Source organism: Myxocyprinus asiaticus, chromosome 1, assembly GCF_019703515.2.
Source record: "Myxocyprinus asiaticus isolate MX2 ecotype Aquarium Trade chromosome 1, UBuf_Myxa_2, whole genome shotgun sequence".
NCBI lineage: Eukaryota > Metazoa > Chordata > Actinopteri > Cypriniformes > Catostomidae > Myxocyprinus > Myxocyprinus asiaticus.
Genome location: NC_059344.1, coordinates 40628919 through 40652685, shown reverse-complemented (window position 1 = coordinate 40652685; position 23767 = coordinate 40628919). Strand labels below are relative to the sequence as shown.

The following is a 23767-nucleotide window of genomic DNA, read 5'->3' as shown; positions in this document are numbered from 1 at the left end:
CATACAGCAGCTCGAATGGGGAGAAGCCAGTGGAGGCTTGCGGGACCTCTCGTACTGCAAATAACAGGGGGTCAAGCCATGTATCCCAATTTCTAGCATCATCGTGCACGAACTTACGAATCATGTTTTTGAGGGTTTTATTAAATCGTTCCACCAGGCCATCCGTTTGAGGATGGTATACGCTGGTGCGAATCGATTTAATATTTAACAACTCGTACAGTTCATGTAGTGTCCGTGACATAAATGTTGTGCCTTGATCGGTGAGGATTTCTTTCGGAATCCCCACCCGGGAGATTATTTTGAAGAGTGCCTCCGCAACACTGCGTGCTGAGATGTTGCGAAGAGGCACTGCTTCCGGATATCGCGTTGCATAGTCCACTAGGACCAATACAAAGCGATGTCCACGTGCTGACCGTTCTAATGGCCCAACGAGGTCCATTCCAATTCTCTCAAAAGGGACCTCGATCAGAGGGAGAGGGCGCAATGGCGCTTTTGGGGCGGCCGGTGGGTTAACCAGCTGGCATTCGCGGCATGCCGCACACCACCTGCGGACATCGCCGCCAATGCCCGGCCAATAGAAATGGGCTATTAGGCGGTTCAGTGTTTTCCTTTCTCCTAGATGACCTGCCATGGGATTATAATGAGCCGCCTGGAATACCATTTCCCGACGGCTCCTTGGAATCAAAAGTTGGGTTGTATCCTCTTTGGTCCGAGTGTCCTGTGTCACTCGATACAACCGCTCATTTATAATTGCAAAATAGGGGTATGAAAGTGCGATGTCAGGCTGGAGTCGTTGACCATCGATGACTCTCACTTGGTCAAAGGCGTGTTTGAGGGTTTCGTCTCGCGACTGCTCCAAAGGGAAATCCCCCTCAGGGAATTCCCTGAGAAGGGGAGGGGCTGCAGCCTCTCCCCCTCTCTCATCATCATGACGTGGAGCTGTCGAGGACGGTCCCGGCTCCGCCTCCCCTGCCAGAGCATCGCACATCACACATCTCCCTATTTTCATACAGGACCCATCCGTGCAAATTCCCTTTAATAAAACTCTAAAGTCAGGCCAATCAGTCCCCAAAATCAGCGGATGGGTGAGGCGGGAACTAACCGCGGCCTACACTCTATGCTTTTTTCCCCGGAATTTAATCGTCAGGGTCACTACCGGATACTTGTGAATATCCCCGTGTACACATTTCACCTTCACCGTTTTAGTTGTGACCAATGCCTCGGGTTGAACCAAGCGTTGGTGGATAGTGGTTTGATTACATCCGGTGTCCACCAACGCTTGGTGAGTACCCCCCTTGACACTTACCGGTATCCGGTACGCTCCGGCCCGGTCGGGGGCAGCCTGTGGGAGGTCAGAGACCCGCACCACTGTCCCCAGCTCCATCAGAGGGCACTGATCTCGGAAGTGGCCCGGGTCTCCGCACCTCCGGCAGGCCGGCCCAGACGCTACGCCCGCACTTGCGACGGCGGGTGCCCCCCCCTGAGGGGGAGAGCGGCGGGGCATTGGAATAGGGGAAGGTGTCACCTCCCACACCCGGGGAACTGGTCTCCATGGCTGAAGTCCTCCTCGTCTGCGTGGGGCAGGAACGGGACCTGGAGAGAGAGCAGAATGAGAGGAGATAGGGGAGGGGAATGAGACAGGGGGAAGAGAGAGAGAGGGAGGGCTCTTCCGCCCTCGGGATCGCCGCCATGTGGTCCTCCGCAAGCCGGATAGCTTCCTCCAGCGACGCCGGGCGGTGGCACTGGACCCACTCCGCCGTCCCTTTTGGCAGTTGTCGTATTAATTGCTCCAGAACCACCTTTTCGATGATCGCATCGACGCCGCGGTCCCCCGCTAGCAACCATCTTCGGCAGGCATCACGGAGCCGCTGGGCGAAGGCAAATGGGTGGTCAGAGCTCTCCAACTTCAAGCTCCGGAAGAGTTGACGACTTTCCTCCAGAGTACGACCAACCCGTTGCAAGATGGCTGTCTTTAGATCTCCGGAGGCCAGGAGGCTCACTGCTGGTAGTTGTTGAGCCACGAGTTGGGCTTCCCCGGACAGTAGCGGTATGAGTTGGGACGCCCACTGGTCGAGCGGCCAGCCCCAGATCTCGGCGGTGCGTTCAAAGAGATCCAGGAATGCCTCTGGGTCGTCCGCCACCCCCATCTTTTGTAACGCAGGCGGGGGTAAAGGCGTGTGGGTGTCCGAGGTCGCGGATGGGGATGCCTCCTGGCTGAGAAGGCTCCGGATCGCCTGTCAGTCCTCTGCTTGAGCGCGCATGAGCTCCACAAACCGGCGGTCTTGATCTTGCTGGAGCTCAAGCAGGGATTGCTGGTGGCTCCGATGTAAGCCAGCGAGGGCTTGGAGGATCTCCGCCAACTGGGACGACTCTACGGGGCGACTTCCATCCATCTTCAACCAAACTTTAATTCCTGGGTTTCGGCACCAGTGTAACACTTCTCAGTGGAAGGAGGAGGCGAGAAGCAGATTTCCTGGTTCAGGTAGGCGTTTTTTTTTATTTTCCTCAATGCAGCACAAACACACTCTCAGGGCTTTACGTTGTTGGCAAACAAAGTCTAAAAACATCCACAAACTAGCTTACAAAATAAACTTTCAAATTTGTAATCATAAAAACTTCTGGCTTCATAGTCCGTGCCCAGGCACTCTCTCTCCTCAAACTGCTGTGTGGCTCTATTTATGCCACTCTCCCCGTGCTCACTGAAATTAGAGACAGGTGTTAGACATAATTTAACTCAGGTGTAAGCGCCCTTACCGCTTTCTCTCTCTCCGGAGAGATGCTTGACCACACCCCCGCTGCCACAAACATGTTTCAGACTCTTTCAGTTTCTCTTAGTGGATAGCATGTTAACTTTATGTTGTACCATTTTGGCTCTATGGCAGCTTATTCTAACTGTTAAAAAATTATTTTAAAATTCTTCATATTTGGATGATCCACAGCTCAATTTGCAATTTACAATATTGGTATAGTGCACAATTTGTGCATTCTCACAATGAAGAGTGGTACCTATTTTAAATTTTCTAAAAAATAAAAAAGGACTCTTTAGTTCATTCACAGCTGAGAATAAACATATCATGGTCCTGAATTCTGCTTAACTTCTTCATTAACTCCTAATATTTCACACCCAGTCAGGAATTTCAAAGTCCTACAGTGGTTACATTAAGCTATACGTTTTTATAGTGGCTACTGATTTACACCCAGTCAGAAATTCCAAATTTCTGCAGCAATTTCAGTCCCAAACTATTTCTTTATTTCTACAGCTTCTACAGACTCTGGATAACTGGACTAAATTGTTCACTTTAACAAAACCTACAGACTCCAAGTGGACTGGACCAAGCCTAAACCTAACAGTGCTGACTTCATTAGCTTCTACAGACTCTGAATGACTGGACCAAATTGTTAGCAATTCTTACAGACTCCAATGAAAGGACCAAGTTTAAAATTATCAATATTACATTTATGAGCTCCAACAATCCCTGGAGACTGGACCAAATTGTTCTTTTTAAAAATTCCTACAAACTTCAAAGAAAGGACCAAGCTTAAAATGAACAGTACTTCACTATATATTGTGACTACACTACATGAAGTTACTGGTCTGTTTACATAAGTGTGATCTTTAAGAGAGCTATTAAGTTTCACTCACCAAATTAGCATCAACACAACACAAATTAGTGTTACAAATAAATTGAGTCCAAGGACACAGTTCTGTTCTGCTTCAACTTGAAACAACTGTAGAACCTCAAAGATTTTTCTGTTCACTTGATAAGTTGAGTTGATGAGTTTCTTCTTATCAGTCTCTCTTGGCTGTCTTACCAAATTGTTAGATCTTCTTGAATTTGGCTCACCATATATCGGGGGGCTCGCAAATGTATCAGAGTTCTTATAATACATAAAGAAGAGCAGGCCAGACCAAATGCCTATGGGGAGAAGAGTTTATTGATGCCGATCGTGTAGCGTAGCTCCTCTGAATCTTAACCCAAATTTCTGTCTGTGTGATACACTCAAGTTGGCGCCGAGTATGGCTGCTGCGTTGCGAGCTCCGACCCAATGTTGCAGTTTTTTGTTTGTTTTGTTTACAATTCTTATGTTTTTTGTCTTGGATGTTGTCTGCCTTATTGTCTACGACAGACAAACACTTTTGGTCATTGGTTCTGCAATAGCACACTGAAAACCGGACTTTAAATACCTCAATGCCGACCCGCTGTTTACAAACACGACAGCGGAGCCCTTTGTCTGGGCAGCCTGGCTGTGGAAACACAGCCGGAAAAGGGGAAGGAGAGCCGGCGTTCTCGTCAGACTAAGACGTCACACAAATCGACCCCTGCTACCCAGCATTCTACTGGCAAATGTTCAGTCTCAAATGTCAGACAGCAAGCTCTGTGAGCTGAGAGCATGGATCTCTTTCCAACGAGAGATGAGGGACTGCTGCATTATCTGCCTTACTGAAATGTAGATGTCTGCGGAGATTCCAGACTCAGCCATCGAACCCGTGGGGTTCTCAATGCACCGAGCAGACAGAGTGAAAGATCTCTCAGGTAAAAGCAGAGGTGGTGGTGTATGTTTTATGATCAACAAATCCTGGTGTGATCAGCGAAATGTATATTCTATCAAGTCATTCTGCTCTCCTGATCTGGAATTTCACATACTTCTGTGTCGACCATTCTTACTACCGAGGGAATTCACAGTGGTCATTATCACAGCTGTGTACATCCTGCCACAAGCCGACACAGACCGGGCACTCAAGGAACTGTATGGGAGTATAAGCAAGCAGGAAACTGCGCACCCTGAAGCCAACTTCATTGTGACCGGGGACTTTAACAAGGCCAACCTCAAGTCAGTAGCACCGAAATACTACCAACACAACAGTTTTAACACACAAGGGGACCGGGTTTTGGACCATTGCTACTCTCCCTTCCGGGATGGCTACAAATCCCTCCCCCACCCAAAATTTGGCAAATCAGACCACTCTTCCATTCTGCTTCTTCCCGCTTACAGGCAGAAACTGAAAGAGGAAGCACCCACCCTCAGAACGATCCAGTGCTGGTCGGACCAATCAGATTCTATGCTACAAGACTGTTTTGATCACGTGGACTGGGAGATGTTCCGGTCCGCCTCTGATGCCGACATTGAGGTCTACACTGATACCGTAATGTGTTTCATCAGGAAGTGCATAGATTACGTAGTGCCGACCAAAACAATACAGATCTACCCTAACCAGAAACCATGGATTAATAGCGATATTCGTGCAGCACCAAATGCGTGGACCTCCGCTTTTAATTCCAGGAATGTGGAGGAGCATAAACAAGCCAGTTATCAGAGCAGCCAAATGCCAGTACAGGGATAAGATTGAAGGACAGTTCAACATCACTGACTCTAGAAGCATGTGGCAGAGAATTAATATCATCACAGACTTCAAAGGGAATAATACAAGAGATATACAAGCGACTGCTTATAGCTTTTTAAGAATTTGTTTTGCCGCTGTCAAACATGAAGGAAAGCGATGGGAAATTTTTGCGGAAAATTTGTGGAAATTATAAAAAATTGCAAGCTACCGCAAATAATGCAGAGATTGGTTGAATTTGCAAGAATTCATGCGATTGCAAGATCACAAAATCCTGGAGGGATTGTCATATTTTAACATACAGTAACAGATTCTTGAAAATGGTGCAATTAATATTTAATATTTTATTAATTAATTCATTCAGAAAAAAAACACTGATTACAACAAAACCCATGATGCATATCTGTAGATACACATTGTCACATCAAAAACCATGCAGTAATTACTGTGAATTCTTGGTTCATTTCTAGTTGGGCATGACTAAATTAATGACTTGGAGATATAGTAAGTTTTTAATGCACTAAATGGAATGTGCTGATAAAAGTCATTCATTTAGTATGAAGCACTGTATGTTTTGTGGTGTAAATTCAAAAGGACTGGCTCATAAGAGTCAGGGATCAGACTGCTGGTGGAGCTGCTGATTGTATGGCGGTGTTGCAGTGTCACTAAGTCGTAGCAGGAAACACTGGCAGAGTATTTTATCATGGCGTTGTGTCCACATCAGCAGAGGTATGCATGTTCGAGAACCATTAATGAAACCGAAAGTTATGAAAATCATTCGGTTCCGATATATTTATAAAAAATGGAACCGGTTCTGAATAAAAAACACTTCGATGGAAGTATGTATGTTTGAGAACTGTTAATAGAACACAATTCATGAAAATCATTCGGTTCCTGTATATTTGAAAAAATGAAACCAGGGTCTGAATAAAAACCGGTTCTCGGTTCCCTACACTACAGAAGATAGAAAATTATGGAAAGAAGAGATCAAGATCAAGTTGATTTTGAACCCGCATTACCCACGAGCACCACAGCTCAATGGACCTGTCCCAGAGTGCCATGCCACACTTAATGTGGGCTTGTGGTTGCGTGGCCTCCACTTGTGCATGTCTATGAAGTCAGACCATAGGATGTCTATTTTCATTTAATAATTTAGATGTATGTTCACGAGTGCTTTCATTGAGGCTGTGAGGCACCCTTGATATGCCGCGCTGGTGCAGACTTCACAGCAGATGACTACCCAACAGTCAATGCACCATTGCATCATCAAAATATGGGCATGAAAGCGGAGTGCAAGAGTAAGGGCAGAGGCAGGCATTTGGGACAGGGCCAATGTGTTAGGGTTTGTGTGCTAACTCTTCTGAGATACTGTACATTATTATACAGTTACAGTTATTATTATATGCAAATATGCAGGTGTTACTGTATCACCTCAACCAAATTTTATGAGTCTGCTGATCTGTATTATAAGCAAGTTGGAAAGATATAGAGTGAAAGGTCAGACAGAAGTCAAAAAAGAGGGAGAGATGATAAAGAAATGAGTGATGGCAGAGGCCAGGTAAGATGGGAAGACTTAAAGCAAAGAAGCTGTGAAAAATTTAGAGACAAACTTTCATTAAGGAGCATCTCTGAGTAGGTAAAAAAAATATAGAAACAGCAGGTGATATAGTTGAAAAATGAGAGAGAGAGAGAAAGCACAATGTGCCGCAGTGACCCTAGCTGACTGTAAAAGGTCACTGGTGTGTCTGCTTAAAGGATTGAAACTTTTCTGAAGGTATTTCTCCCTGTCCTCCTTTCTTTTCCAGCATTGCTTGATTCTGTGCTGCTCCACTGCTGACAGTGCTTCAGAAATGGAGACAATGAAGGCTGGAGTTTGGTTAGATCACCTCTCCTCCGCCTCATCATTTCATTCTAAAAGAGAGCAACGAAAGAAATAGGCTGATGACAAAAGTGGAAGGATGGAGAGGATAATGTGCTGTGAAGACAAATGGGGGTGGAATAAAGAATATGGAGCAAACAGCGAACAGGGATGAAATAAGTGTGTGTGTGTGTGTGTGTGTGTGTGTGTGTGTGTGTGTGTGTGTGTGTGTGTGTGTGTGTGTGTGATTATAAACAGTGGGAGTTATGGGAAAATGTTAATCACATGAGGCACCCATTTTAGTGTCTGCGTAGTTCATATTCCTTAAAAGAAGCTTAAGGGATCTACATAAAAAACACATCTGATTAGGAACTAGTATTTGATTACTGACTCTTAGATAACATAAACAAACACTCACACATACACCCTCAGAATTGAGTTTACACACACCAACCTCACACTCATGGGAAACTCTCTTCCTGTAAAACTGCAGTAATCCTGCCACTATTTACTGTGAGGTTTAGAAGTTAAACAGTTTTGGTCACAGGCCAGTGATCTCTGCTTCTTGTACCACTCTCCGGTTTAATTACTTTCGTCTCGCTCTACTTAAACACTCATTCCAAGCCCTGATTATACACACACTCACATGCAGAAGATTTTGTGTTTGTTTAAAATGAAAAGCTTGAACTGTAGACTGCATGCAAAGTCATTATTGTAATACAAGATGCCGTCAGTCATTTTAGCAGCTAGACGGATTTGCGTCAACCAAACAAATACGCCAGAAAATATTAGCTCTCAGATTTTTTTTTAGCTCTGTGACTTATTTACAGTATTTTTCCTCGGCTCAAGTGATAAAGTTTGCGAACCCCCTAGTCAAAAAGCCATGATTTGATTATGACTGCCGTTAAAACATCAATGCATACTCACAAATTAATTGCGCTAAGTTTTGAGGATGCTTGGCGCGTACAATTGCGTGCAAAAACTCAACCGGTGCGCTACGGCATTGTGCATTGTGTCGATTCCGCAAGAGCCTCACGATCAACGTGCAGCCTGTGTTTACAATCCTGCACATGCCAGAGCTTAAATCAGCTTGTGAAGACTATATATTCTTTGTTTGATGAATGTGATTTTAATTCACAAAAGTGCCAAATTGTGGAGGAGATAAGGCAGCCTTATGAGTACTGTGAGTTTAGACGTTGGTGATCTCTGTCTTTTTCATGCCATCTATCTAAATCAGATTTGGTTCAGACACAATTAAGACTTCTGTTTTATTAAATCTGTATCCCCTCTAGGCCTGAGCCCTCTTTATTCTATAGATAGTAACATTGTACTCTTATCGCACATGATGAATTTAGTTCTTCTTTTAGCCCAGGCTGTATCTTACAGTGCATCTGGAAAGTATTCACAGCGCTTCACTTTTTCCACATTTTGTTATGTTACAGCCTTATTCCAAAATGGATTAAATTCATTATTTTCCTCAAAATTCTACAAACAATACCCCATAATGACAATGTGAAAGAAGTTTGTTTGAAATCTTTGCAAATGTATTAAATTAAAAAAAAAAATAAACAAATTAAAAAAGAAATCACATGTACATAAGTATTCACAGCCTTTGCTTAATACTTTGTTGAAGCACCTTTGGCACCAATTGCAGCCTCAAGTCTTTTTGAGTATGATGCTACAAGCTTGGCACACCTATTTTTGGGCAGTTTCTCCCATTCTTCTTTGCAGGACCTCTCAAGCTCCATCAGGTTGGATGGGGAGCGTCGGTGCACAGCCATTTTCAGATCTCTCCAGAGATGTTCAATCGGGTTCAAGTCTGGGCTCTGGCTGGGCCACTCAAGGACATTAACAGAGTTGTCCCGTAGCCACTCCTTTGTTATCTTGTCTGTGTGCTTAGGTTCGTTGTCCTGTTGGAAGATGAACCTTCGCCCCAGTCTGAGGTCCAGAGTGCTCTGGAGCAGGTTTTCATCAAGGATGTCTGTGTACATTGCTGCATTCATCTTTCCATCGATCCGGACTAGTCTCCCAGTTCCTGCCGCTGAAAAACATCCCCACAGCATGATGCTGTCACCACCATGCTTCACTGTAGGAATGGTATTGGCCAGGTGATGAGCGGTGCCTGGTTTCCTCCGGACATGACACTTGCCATTCAGGCCAAAGAGTTCAATCTTTGTTTCATCAGACCAGAGAATTTTGTTTCTCATGACCTGAGAGTCCTTCAGGTGCCTTTTGGCAAACTCCAGGCAGGCTGTCATGTGCCTTTTACGGAGGAGTGGCTTCCGTCTGGCCACTCTACCATACAGGCCTGATTGGTGGAGTGCTGCAGAGATGGTTGTTCTTCTGGAAGGTTCTCCTCTCTCCACAGAGAAACGCTGGAGCTCTGTCAGAGTAACCATCGGGTTCTTGGTCACCTCCCTGACTAAGGCCCTTCTCCCCCGATCGCTCAGTTTGGCCAGGCGGCCAGCTCTAGGAAGAGTCCTAGTGGTTCCAAACTTCTTCCATTTACGGACGATGGAGGCCACTGTGCTCATTGGGACCTTCAATGCTGCAGAAATTTTTCTGTACCCTTCCCCAGATCTGTGCCTCGATACAATCCTGTCTCGGAGGTCTACAGACAATTCCTTGGACTTCATGGCTTGGTTTGTGCTCTGACATGCACTGTTAACTGTGGGACCTTATATTGACAGGTGTGTGCCTTTCCAAATCATGTCCAATAAACTGAATTTACCACAGGTGGACTCCAATCAAGTTGTAGAAACATCTCAAGGATGATCAGTGGAAACAGGATGCACCTGAGCTCAATTTTGAGTGTCATGGCAAAGGCTGTGAATACTTATGTACATGTGATTTTTATTTTATTTTTTTCATTTTTTTTCATTTTTTTTTTAAATAAATTTGCTAAGATTTCAAACAAACTTCTTTCACGTTGTCATTATGGGGTATTGTTTGTAGAATTTTGAGGAAAATAATGAATTTAATCCATTTTGGAATAAGGCTGTAACATAACAAAATGTGGAAAAAGTGAAGCACTGTGAATTCTTTCCGGATGCACTTCCAGATCATATTAATATTCCTGCAATCATTTTAAGAAGGTCAAAGTAATCGCACACTATCTATCTCTTTCATTTTTTATGTATGTGCATACATGTGCATCTATATGCGATCAAACTCACAGATATTAAGTGTGTACAATATACTTGAATCCTATGCCTCCTGTCTTCCTCTCTGTATTTACTTTTCCTTTCTGCTCTGCTTGCTTGAAGCCTATAAAATTTTACATGTGTATGGCACAGCAAGAGCTTTTTTGTTGAAAAATGACAATTAATTAGCGCAATCCACTCCATAAATCTTTTATTATGTGGCGTGCCCATTATGAAGGCATGCTTTCTGTGCAATTGCAAACATTAGCAAAACACTGCAGTTCCACAACTCTAAGAGAATGTTATGGAACATCATCTTTTATTGCTTTTACAATTGGAATAGTACTTTCTGGTAATTTTTAACTGTCCATTGCTAAGACAATCCGATCAGACCTTCAAATAGTTCATATGTGTTAAATAATCTCCAAATTCAAAAGCAACAGAACATTGAATGAAAATGTGTTTATGATCTTCCTTCAGGTGATATGAAGTATGTTTAATAAACCAGATCAAAACGACCGTCAATAGTGCTAATTCTTAAGCACTGAACAAATTGTTCTGCTTAGAAATACATGTTTCATATTAATATCTAATATTAATTTCCTTTGTTTTTCCTTGTTGTTAAACATCAATACAATTATTGCCCTTGTCTCTAAAGACACTTCCCTCTCAAGAGCATTGATTTAGTCTACTCATTTTTCAACAATACACACACAAATATACACACATACCCCTGAGCCCAACATGTCATTGTTGCAGCCCCATCCTATTGACATCAATGTTCAATCAATCCATTAAGACAGACTCTGTGACCCAACACTGCCTCATTCTACAATGAGAAGATTAGGGTGAACAAGTCAAGTCACCATTAACTTTACATAAGCCACAATCACATTACAGTCGAACTGCCTCTTACAATCATACACCATTCGATATTAAACATGACTGCCAGATGCATGCCCGCAGCCTCGGAGTAAAGGCTCTGGAGCTTTCAACGGAGCTAGATAAACACAGTGCAGGCAGAGGGAAAGAGGCACAAGGTGTTTTGCTCTTCATGAGTACTGTGAACAAATCCCTTCGGCAAGATCTGCCACATAAACCAGCTCCGTTTAACAAGTGGGACACTCACTAGAAAAAACACTTGCAACATCCAAAAGGCGCCATTTCCAGTAAAAGTGAAAGAACCAATATCTTAAAACTCTCACACAGAAGAGCATCTCCACCCGAGACAACACACCCCACTGAGTAAGGACCATAAAACGCAAATCTCACTCACATCTGCCCCCTCTCTTCCATACCTCGCCTCAGGTCACTTTAGAGTCACCAAAAACTAAGTTATGACTTATCCTGTTCTGTAATGTAAAAGGTTTTTTGATCATTCATGTTTGGTATCATCCAAGAGGTCTCAGTGCAACTGGTAAAACGGTCTCATTCCCCTTCAGCAAGGTCAAATCACAAGTAAGATTTAAGAACTTAGTAAAATACTGTATTCTATCAGGGGCATCCCCCTCCCAGTTCTCTCATAAGAACCATATGCTGTATGCAGATTAAGTGTATTCTTTGTAAACATCAAACGACCTACTCAATTACAAGTTTCAAAGGTCTACTTACAACCCCCTAAATTGTAAACCAAATCCTGAATAACATCAAACAAACACATCTGAAATAACAATAGAATAATTTGGTACTTAAGGATGGCAAAGGAGCTCGGGGAGTCTGTAGTCAGATCTCCCACACAATTGCTGTGTGTTGTTTTCTCTACCAGGTATGCAATTCTTATTTCTTATGTTTTGATAAATGTTTAAATTTGACTTATTATTGTATAATTGGAATTGATGAATGTATTATTTTACCTGGTAAATAAATTGTTACATTTGAGGCAATTCTGTTTGTCTTTAGTAGATTACATTAAGTCCATGTTTCTGCAAATCTATGACCAGGTTAGTAGCAGACTTGGAAACTTTTATAATTGGAGTTAGATAAAATAAATGGGGATCATAAATCAAATAATAAAGTTATTTAATTGGAACGAAATAACATAAACTTAATGTGCACAGTAAGACAGAATGCGCAGGAGACCTTCAGCCACGCCATTGGATACCGTCCTTGGGCCATTGGGTGGCCTCCCCCCTACAGGTACCAAATGCTTAATCTATAAATTAATATTTGTAAATGAATTATTAATTTATATATTATAAAGTAAAATAAATGTTCCATAACTGGCTGTAGTGTTTCCCATAACCCTGTTTGTTTCTTTAAAACAAGCCAGTTTCATCATAAAATAATATTGGAAAAAGATTCACATAGACACTTCCTTTTAGGATATTTTCCCTCTTTTTTTACTCTCTTAAACTGCAGTCTAAATCTGTAAGTCTCATCATATCAATTGAGACCAATTATCACCCTGCCATAGATTCAAAAGACTTTGAAAGCTGACAGAAGCACCGCAAGTGATTAGTCTGAGGTGTTTTGTGCTGACTGTGCCTCAAATGGTATTGGAGGTAATGGAGCGATTTATGGTCAATAACAGGTTAGGTCATGTGTTGCTTTGGAGAAACTGAAGCTTTTGGGCAATGGAGTAACAAGTACTCATGGGCTTTTGAGGGCAAGCTGGCTCTCAGACATCTCCAAACGAGCCAACATAAAATCTGAATTAACCTTATTTACTTTCTCAATACAATCTCCTGAATCCTGATCTTTTGCATGATTCATCAGTGCATATTATTCCAAAGAAGAAAACAACAATTTGTCTTCAGAATCTTTCATCAAAATGTAATAACTTGCTCTGACTCTGAAATGACTTTCATTTTCAGCTGACTTAACCTAGTCTGCAGGAAAAGACAGGGAAAATTATATTAACCATTAGTTATTTTATTTATTAGTATTTATTTTATTTATTTATTTTAGGCTACTGTTATAGGTAGTCCAGCCTTTCTAAAGTCTTGCCAGTAATTAATGCATTATTTTATTGCTGGTTAACGTTAATGTCAAAGAAGTTACAACAATAATAACGAACAATGATTTCATAAAGAAGCTTTACCAATGGGATACATCATGATACTCTTGAGTGTGAACTTGACCTTTATCTTCCATGTCCTGGTGAAAAAGCCTTCTCAAAAGTGGATGATATCAGTGTTTCAGGAGGGGAGAAATTCGCCACAATCAACTTCAGACTTGCTTTCAAGTCTAACCCCATTCCAGTATGGAGCACCTTTTCATGATCCAATTTATTCCTGATGGATAAAATCTCATTATATATTTTTTTCTCAATTGAATGTCCTTTTTCATTCTGAAACACGTAACATTATGGGAGATAAATTACATGTGTTGCGAATGCCATTTCATGTTGACTTTAAGCAATGTTTCAAACTTCTTGGGTGGGTAGACAAAAGCCTTCTGCACAATGGTGTTTTGAATCTGTAAAATGTGGAATGGTGTAGTTTTTTCTTAACCTTCTCTTTGTTCCACTCATCTCCTTCAATTTCATTGTCATTCATTCTGACACACTCCCCTCTCTCTGACATAACTAATGACTCATCATTCAATAGTTATTTGGCTTTGAAATCTTCTTTGTTAAATGTATGTGTTTTACTGATATCTACTGCACAATATTGTGGTGGACAGTTGGTATGCTAGGAAGCCTTGTAGTGCGAGGACATTTTTATATCCAAGTCTCTCCACATGCTGAGGAATATGTGCTGTGTGCTATTGCACAGTCTTTTCTGAATCTTCTTTCTTAGCTGGTTGCCTGGACGCACTTTGATCACCAGTGGCACACAGTACACGGGCTAATCAATGTGCACAGTAGCCCTACCTTACCTTCTGACCTCTCTGTACCTCAATTAGCCATCATTCTCTGACCCCTGCCGGCCACCTGTCAATCCCCATTTGTCTCCACCTGCTGTACACTGCACATCCACTGTCATTTGCCTTCTCCTCTCTCTGCCCCACTTCCTCATGGCCTGTCAATCAGTTAGAAATATCCCCTTGAAATTCTGCTGGTCAGATTGTCTGAGCACACATTGCTTGTCTTGCAGCATTGTCTTATAATGCCCATCAGGAAATACAGGAACCGAGTAACCCCTCCACAGCTGTCAATCACAGCCCTGAGTTGTCTCCCTCTCATTCATTCAGACAGCAGCTCTGCTCTTTGAATGCAATAAATTATTAGCTCTGTTCTGACAGCTCTGCAGACACTTTAGTCTGTGCAAATTAATTTTTCATGCTGCTCAACAACAGGGTTTTTTTCTACAGTTGTAACAGTTGTAAGCTTTGCATGAAAGGATTTTTGTTTATTTTTTTATTTATTTTATTTTATTTTTATTTATTTTTTTTATGAAAGGGTGTTTTAATCTTGTTAAATCTTTCTGTTCATTAGGACAGGAATTTCACCAGAACCCTGCCTGGAAAGGCACCAGATAATGCCAAGAATGTGGGTCAATCTGCATTTGTAGACTTTGGTGAGTAGAAACATCTCTCTGTGTGCGATTCATCTGTGTTTTATGTTTAGAGATGGCATTACACAGACATGAATTCCAATAAAACTAAACTCTGGGTGTGCTTTTTGGGATTTCGGAGTCATCCTGCCAATTAATGCATAATATGCTTAATTGTTATGCAGTTCTGAATGCAAAAGCAGCCTTTAGTCTCTAACGACGACAAATGCACAACATGCACACACATAACATGCACACAGCGGCAAATTGAATATGAGTTCCTGTGGGATACTATTAAATATTAACAACACAAATTTCCCATTTTCAAAAGCATCCCACTGATAGCAGGAATGACACCGGAGAGAAATCTCACAAAGCATAAATGTTTGATAAGCAAAGTACAATGACCTGAGAGATTTAACGTATTGAACTGCTCTGTCTCTCAGGAGCCTGGCCTTTATATTCAAAGCTAACTTATCTGGCCAAACAAGAGCTCTTCTCTTTGCTCTTTAATCCATTTCCTCTGATCTCTTTATTTTGTTACTAAGGAAAATGTCACTTCAAGCTGTTATGGTGTTTTCACAGCAAAGAGTTTAAAAGATTTTGAGTTTTAAACAGGAAGGAGGTCTGTATTTGATCATTCAAGCAGTCCTGTATGATGCGTTTTTGGATCTATTGGCATACAAGACCACAGCTGGAAATCTAACCCTAAAACATGCATTGCATCTAAATATTGAGATTCCTAATTACAGTGCTTGCAAGGCAACACTGTATTGAATTCTTCTTTTCCACATTAATCTGCATTTAATTCAGCTCTTAATGTACATACTCCATTCAAACTCGGGTTTTGTAGATCATTTCAGTTTCCGGTGTGCAGTTTCAGTTTTAGGTGCGCAGTGTATTTTATTCTGCACCAAATAATCACTGTTATTAGATTCCAAAAAACACCTCCCATCTTCTAATGTTCGAACAAACAGATAGCCCAGCCCCAAACTCACACTATTGATCGAGTCAGTGTTGCTGTGTCAGGCTGGATGGGTTGCTCAGACAAACAGGAATGTTCAATGGTGCCACAGAGCCACAATATTACACTTCTAGGTGAAATCAATCTACAAATGGCTTACTTACTGTATAGTTGAGTCTGCATATTAAGCTCAGATACAAGAAAGAATATTAACATCAAACAAATTACACACATCGGCTTTAAGAACTTAAAGATTAAAGTTTGAAAATCTCCCATTGACTTGCACTGACTGACTGACCTCATCATTCAAAATCTTACAATCACCGGTGACTTTTAATATTTTGCATACAAAATTCTGATAGGTCTTATTGCATATTTTTAAAGGTGTCTCAATTAATGCATATGATTAATTTAAAATGTTTAATGCATTCATTTTTCTTTTACATGATTAACACATTTACCAATGTGACATTAGGTTCTGACTTTTTATTCCACTCTGTGTGAGTTCTGAACACTGGTTGGAATAGGACGGAACCTTTGCAGTGTGGCAGGGAACATTAAACTGATGTACACACCACAAACAAACGCACAACTTTCCGTGATTCCATGTCAATGATCAGGTAATGGAGAAAGGACCTTTTAACTGTATTTTTTTGTACAAAACAAACCCAGATGGTACCTGTGAAAAGCTGCATTCACGTGACTCGTTGAAGTGAAGCATCAGCATTTCCCCAGCATTGCATTGCACATTTGTCTTACCTTAGCTGCCTGTAAACTGCAAAGAAGGTATCATCTGTTGATTCTCATGCACAGCCAACAAAAAAAAGACACATGCTGATTGTCATGACAACGGCAAAGCGGCTCTGATGTTTCCCTTAAACTTTAACACTAATCTTTTGCTGCTTTGCAAATACTGGTATTTCGTTCAGGAAATCTAGTTTGTTGCATGTATGTAGCTCAAATGTGTACCACAACTGTGTTCTGGTGAGACTAGATTTGTGTGGTTGGCATGAGTTAGGGACAGACTTGGTCTATGCACTGCGATTAACATCATAAACTTTCGAGATGCATCGCCTGTGACCTTTACTGCTCTACAAAAATGATGTCACATTGGATGGGCCGGGTGTTTGGAAAGGGATGCAAAGTAAGAGATGTGTACAGGGGAGGTAGGGTGACTGGAGAGAGAGAGAGAGAGAGAGAGAGAGAGAGAGAGAGTATGAACTGTAGACTGATTTAGGATGATAAATGATGTTGGGGATGCAAAGAGACATGTATCCAAGAGAAGGCCTATTCTGCATGTATGTGCGGTCGTGCCTGAGTCAATATTGTTGCTCACACAGAAATGGCTGTATTGGATTAGTGTCGGGGGGGGGGGTTCTGGAGACACAAGTGTGCAGATCAGCGTAACGGGTGGAACTCCCGATGCCGTCTGAGCCTTGGTGATCAACACCCATCTCTCTGTTCCCTCCCTTTTGTCATTTTCTATCTTCCTCACCTGTTTTTAGCTCCCTTCCAAGCTTTTGACTTCCCTTACTGCTTGCACATCTCACCACTATCAAGTATGTGCACAAACACACGCTCACAGACTTCAAACTGTCTGCATCGATTAGTTGTAGTAGTATGTGAGTGTAGGAGCCTGTGGAGTCATTATGAGATGATTTGGTGTGAGGAACAGGCTGCAGCTCTGTGATGGTGATTGTCTCTGACAGGACGCTGAGCAGTGCTGCAGTGGATGGGTGCTGGGGGTGAAGACAGATACACACCGGCTCCAACCGCATTCTCACCCTCACACACGCACACACATCAAGAGAGAGAGAAGAATACAGGTGAATCATAGCGAGGTTGCTCCCATTAAGTGGGTGATAATGGGAAGTGAATGGCTTCCTCTGAGGCCAAGGACACATCCTGACATTATACCTTCGGCTGGCTTGAGTGGGCACTGAAAGCACAGGTCTCGCAGTGTGTCATATACTATACATGCCGAAAAGCTCAGCTCGGGAGGACATGGGCCTAAATGCTGTAATTGTAGTGATGTTCAAAACCAACAGCCCTTGATATCTGCTTTTATTCTCCCTTTTCCAATGTAAAAATCGGTGGCACATTTGAATCGGCACCTAATTAGAAACGAAACACTGTATTCGCTGCAACTGCAAGCAGAGATATGCATTAGTTTTGACCTACAATGGAACAGTGAAAGAAATCATGAAATCAAGGTGCTTCAAAGTCTCAATTCAAGTGAAAGTAGCAAAAGGAATGCAGTGAAATTTATACAATGTGCCGAGAAGTGAGTGGAGGTGGGAGGAATGTTGGGAGAGAGAGAAAAAGGAGGGAAACATGAGAAAGTGAAAGAGACAGGGGTGGGGGTCAGGGATGGAGAGATGGAAAGGGAGGATTTTCTTGTTTGACTAGAAATAGTGTTATTCTGATCACACTCCTGCCTGTCAGTTATGGCACGGCTCTCTTCTCCATCCAGCACCTAAGTGGCAGATCAAAGATATACCCCAGTGACCTTCTTCTCTCAACTATTCTCCTCTACCTCTCTCTCTCTCCATTATTATTCTCCAACCATCCCTCTCTACTCCAAACACTCCAGGAAAACTGTTACAGCAGTCATTGCAGGAGGCGCATGGTCCGGTTTAAATAGGGAGTACCAAAATCTGCTTGAGTAATAAAGAAAAATGCTATCCAGTCATTACAGGGTTCCCAAAGTCATTGAAAACCTGGAAGTATTAGGGAATTTAACATTTTCAAGTCTGGAAAGGACTTTGAAATTAATAAAATCTTAAAAAGACATGGAAATTTATATTGTGAATATACATTTTTCTAGTTATGCCCGGCTCTAAAATATTTAATTGGCTGGAAATTGTTCTTTGTGAGTTCAATCGCTTTAAAATGACTTTTAAATGTCCTTATTCAGAAATCACGAGCAACTGGAAAAATCTTCTAAAAGTAGGGATGGGAACCATAAGGAATTCAATGGTTCTGATTCCTTTTAATGATTCCGGTTCCTTAACAGTTTCATAAACGATTTTTTAAGTACTTTTGAGGAAGAAATATTTGGAAATAAGAAATGCTAAATTCGTTTTTTGATTTATCATCCTCAGCAGCCAAATGATGAGATGATTACGTTTAATTTAACAGATTATTGTAAAAGATGTTTACACAAACTTTTAATTAAGATATTTTATTAATTCAGTAATTTCTATAAAATACCACTAATTACAACAAAGCTCATAATGTTTGTCATATCAACTATCAACCAGTAATACTCTGATTTAAGTCTCACATACACATAACACTGAATCAGTTCATGACATGACAAAATTAGTGACTTTCTGTCCAGCAAGTTCATTAAAAAGCACCAGCTGATGAGTCATTTGTTGGGGAGGTAGTGCTGTACGTTTTGTGATGTCATTTCAAAAGAACTGACTCATTAAAGTAATTTGTTCAGGAATCACAATACACTGTTCACCCTGTAAGTTTTGTGCTGTACATTCAAAAGTCAATTGTTTGAGATTCAGACTACACTGGTTGCCCTGTAAATTTCACGCTTTAGATTAAAAGTAACCAGCTCAAAAGAGTTATTCGTGCAGGAATAAATCTGAATAAGAAATATCTTTCTGTTCCCAACCCTTTTGAAAAGTCAATAAAAATCCATTGGCCGAAAAGACTTGGTCGACATTCATTGGTCAAAAAGTGTGCGAACTCGTGAGCAAGCGGGCCCAGCTAATGATCTCCATCTCAGCTAATCCAGCACTGATCTCAAAGCAGATCTTCGTCATGCCACTAGTCAAACCTGCCAAATACTCACAGAGTTCAACCCGTAGTTTGTAGTATAGCTAAGCTCCTGCTGTATATACTCATGAACAGACATGCATTTTGGGTTTTCGTTGATGTTGTAGTTTGGTATGAGGCAATACTGTACCAAATTCAATGTTTCAAAACATTTACATTTTTATTCTACCCATTTGATAGGGTCAGGTCAATAAACTGTCATTGGAGCCATTGTGCAACATTTAATGCATGTGCTCTTGCGCATTGAGCCATGGTGCTTCTTCAACAAGTTATGTAGGTTTGAATCTGCCCTACCTGTCCCTGTCCAATTCCCACTCTCTATAAGCTAAATGAATATATATATATATATATCGTCGCCCCGCCTCTTAGTGCCGCCCTTCAGCCAGGCTTACGACGGGAGTTGGGCGGGAGAGCGAGTAGAGGTGCATAATTAATAAGACTTCTTTGGTCAGCGGTGAATGAGGCACACCTGATGGGGATAATGCTTCATCACCACTGTCTTTAAAACGCAGTGCGCACCTCTTCTCGGGTAGGCGGCTTCAAATCTCCATGTGGGCACACACTGGCATCCTCGCACGCCCAGGACCAGAGCTGGGAGGGATCAGACAAGTGGACGCGCTGCCTGACCTGTTCTTCGGACCCCCGGATGCCGTAATGAGTCGCTGGGGGTGAACAGCTCATGTTGCCACCGACAGGCTAGATGCCAGGCTGCCTTCCCCTCACGCTTGCCGCGGGCCTGGGAAGACAGGCCGCCAGTGATGCCTCCGTCCCATGCGCTGTGGACATTGGAGGGGAGCGTGAGCGGCCGAGTGACCCAGCCCGTGCCTGGGCTATCCTATGAACACTACCCCGCCCCTTTCACGGAGCCCCGTTCACCACGAGAATGCCAGATTCCCCCTTTTATTATGAACACCATTCCCCTTTGGACACTATATTACCCCTTTTGGACATTTTCTGTTTATTATTGTTTCCAATTAATGCCTCTCCGAGGCTTGACGCCACACCCACTGTGTCTGTCTCTAGCTCACCCTGCCACAATATATATACACACATTTATAAACTGGAATATTCATACGCTTTGAGACATATGTGCCTTGACAAGACATGACATATACCCCACATGATTAACAACGAAAATTAATTGCTTTTTTTACTGGGATATTGGAAGTTAAAGACAACATACAGTTGAAGTCAGAAGTTTACATACACCTTAGCCAAATACATTTAAACTCAGTTTTTCACAATTCCTGACATTTAATCGTAAAAAACATTCCCTGTCTTAGGTCATTTGGGATAACTATTTTAAGAATGTGAAATGTCGGTATAATAGTAGAGAGAATGATTTATTTCAGCTTTTATTTCTTTCATCACATTTCCAGTGGGTCAGAAGTTTACACACACTTTGTTAGTATTTGGTAGCATTGCCTTTAAATTGTTTAACTTGGGTCAAACATTTTGGGTAGCCTTCCACAAGCTTCTCACAATAAGTTGCTGGAATTTTGGCCCATTCCTCCAGACTGAACTGGTGTAACTGAGTAAGGTTTGTATGCCTCCTTGCTCGCACACGCTTTTTCAATCCTGCCCACAAATTTTCTATCGGATTGAGGTCAGGACTTTGTAATGGCCACTCCAATACCTTAACTTTGTTGTCCTTAAGCCATTTTTCCACATCTTTGGAGGTATGCTTGGGGTCATTGTCCATTTGGAAGACCCATTTGCGACCGAGCTTTAACTTCCTGGCTGATGTCTTGAGATGATGCTTCAATATATCCATCATTTTCCTTCCTCATGATGCCATCTATTTTGTGAAATGCACCAGTCCCTCCTGCAGAAAAGCACCCCCACAACATGATGCTGCCACCCCCATGCTTCACGGTTGGGATGGTGTTCTTCGGCTTGCAAGCCTCACCCTTTTTCCTCCAAGCATAACGATGGTCATTATGGCCAGACAGTTCAATTTTTATTTCATCAAACCAGAGGACATTTCTCCAAAAAGTAAGATCTTTGTCCACATGTGCACTTTCAAACTGTAGTCTGGCTTTTTTATGGCAGTTTTTGAGCAGTGGCTTCTTCCTTGCTGAGCAGCCTTTCAGGTTATGTCGATATAGGACTCATTTTACTGTGGATATAGATACTTGTCTACCCGTTTCCTCCAGCATCTTCACAAGGTCCTTTGCTGTTGCTCTGGGATTGATTTGCACTTTACGCACCAAACTATGTGCATCTCTAAGAGACAGAATGCATCTCTTTCCTGAGCGGTATGATGGCTGCGTGGTCCCATGGTGTTTATACTTGCGTACTATTTGTACAGATGAACGTGGTACCTTCAGGCATTTGGAAATTGCTCCCAAGGATGAACCAGACTTGTGGAGGTCCAAAAAAAATAAAAAATTCTGAGGTCTTGGCTGATTTCTTTTGATTTTCCCATGATGTCAAGCAAAGAGTCACTGAATTTGAAGGTAGGCCTTAAAATACATCCACAGGTACAGTACACCTCCTATCAGAAGCTAACTGGCTAATTGGAAGGAATACAGGAGTTTCCCACTCCTGTATTCCCTGTACACACATGACTGTGTGGCAACACACAGCTCCAATGCCATCATTAAGTTTGCTGATGATACGACGGTGGTAGGTCTGATCACTGACAATGATACAACCTACAGAGAGGAGATGCACACTCTGACACACTGGTGTCAGGAGCACAACCTCTCCCTCAATGTCAGTAAGACAAAGGAGCTTGTGGTGGACTTCAGGAGAAGAGATAGAGAACACAGTCCCATCACCATTAATGGAGCACCAGTGGAGAGAGTCAGCAGCTTCCTGGGTGTCCACATCACTGAGGAACTAACATGGTCCATCCACACTGAAGCCGTTGTGAAGAAGGCTCATCAGTGCCTCTTCTTCCTGAGATGGCTGAGGAAGTTTGGAATGAACCACTACATCCTCACACGGTTCTACACCTGCACTGTAGAGAGCATCCTGACTGGCTGCATCTCCGCCTGGTACGGCAATAGCACCGCCCACAACTGCAAAGCGTTTTGCGAACTGCCAGACACATCATCGGAGGATCATCAGAGACTCCAGCCACCCGAGCCATGGGCTGTTCTCACTGCTACCATCAGGCAGGCGGTATCGCAGCATCAGGACACGCACCAGCCAACTCCATGACAGCTTCTTCCCCCAAGCAATCAGACTTTTGAACTCTTGATCTCCCACGATCAAAATACATCGGCACTGCACTTTATTACTCTTACTCTTATATCTCACTGTCATAAATTATATTATTATTATATTATATTCTCTCTTAACAACACACTCGCAACTTACTATCAACGGACAGCCTGAATGTCAATACAGTACAATACAACCTACTGTACATTCTATATATACTATATATACATTTTTATTGTATAATGTGTATTCTATATTGTGTGCATTGTATACTGTACATTGTATATTATTATTTGTATATTGTGTTGTGTGTAATTATGTGTATATTAGATTTTAAATTGTGTTGTAAATCTGATGTTTATTGTAAATTGGTATATGTCTCATCACTGTCATGACTACTATGTTGCTCGGAACTAAACCCAAGAATTTCACACACTATTGTACTTGTGTATATGGTTGTGTGACAATAAAAGTGATTTGATTTGATTTGATTTAATTAAAAAAAAATGTTCCGAGCTGCTTAAACAGTGTATGAAAACTTCTGATCCACTGGAATTGTGATATAGTCAAATAAAAGTGAAACAATCTGTAAACAATTGTTGGAAAAATTACTTGTGTCAGGTACAAAGTAGATGTCCTAAACCACTTGCCAAAACTATGGTTTGCTAATGTTAAACCTGTGGAGTGGTTGAAAAATGAGTTTTAATGACTTCAACCTAAGTGTATGTAAACTTCTGACTTCATCTGTAAATGTTATTATTAGTATATATATATTTTTTTTATCCCATTTTCTCCCAATTTAGAATGCCCAATTCCCACTACTTAGTAGGTCCTCGTGGTGGTGCGGTTACTCACCTCAATCCGGGTGGCGGAAGATAAGTCTCAGTTGCCTCCGCTTCTGAGACTGTCAGTCCGCGCATCTTATCACGTGGCTCGTTGTGCATGACACCGCGGAGACTCACAGCATGGGAGGCTCATGCTACTCTCCACGATCCACGTACAACTTACCACGCGCCCCATTGAGAGCGAGAACCCCTAATCGCGACCATGAGGAGGTTA

At 42.1% G+C, this 23767-nt stretch overlaps 1 pseudogene; it reads left to right on the top strand.

The window, feature by feature from the left end:
* Positions 1-23767, top strand: part of LOC127441452 (T-cell immunomodulatory protein-like) — a 197356-nt pseudogene that overhangs the window by 63082 nt on the left and 110507 nt on the right.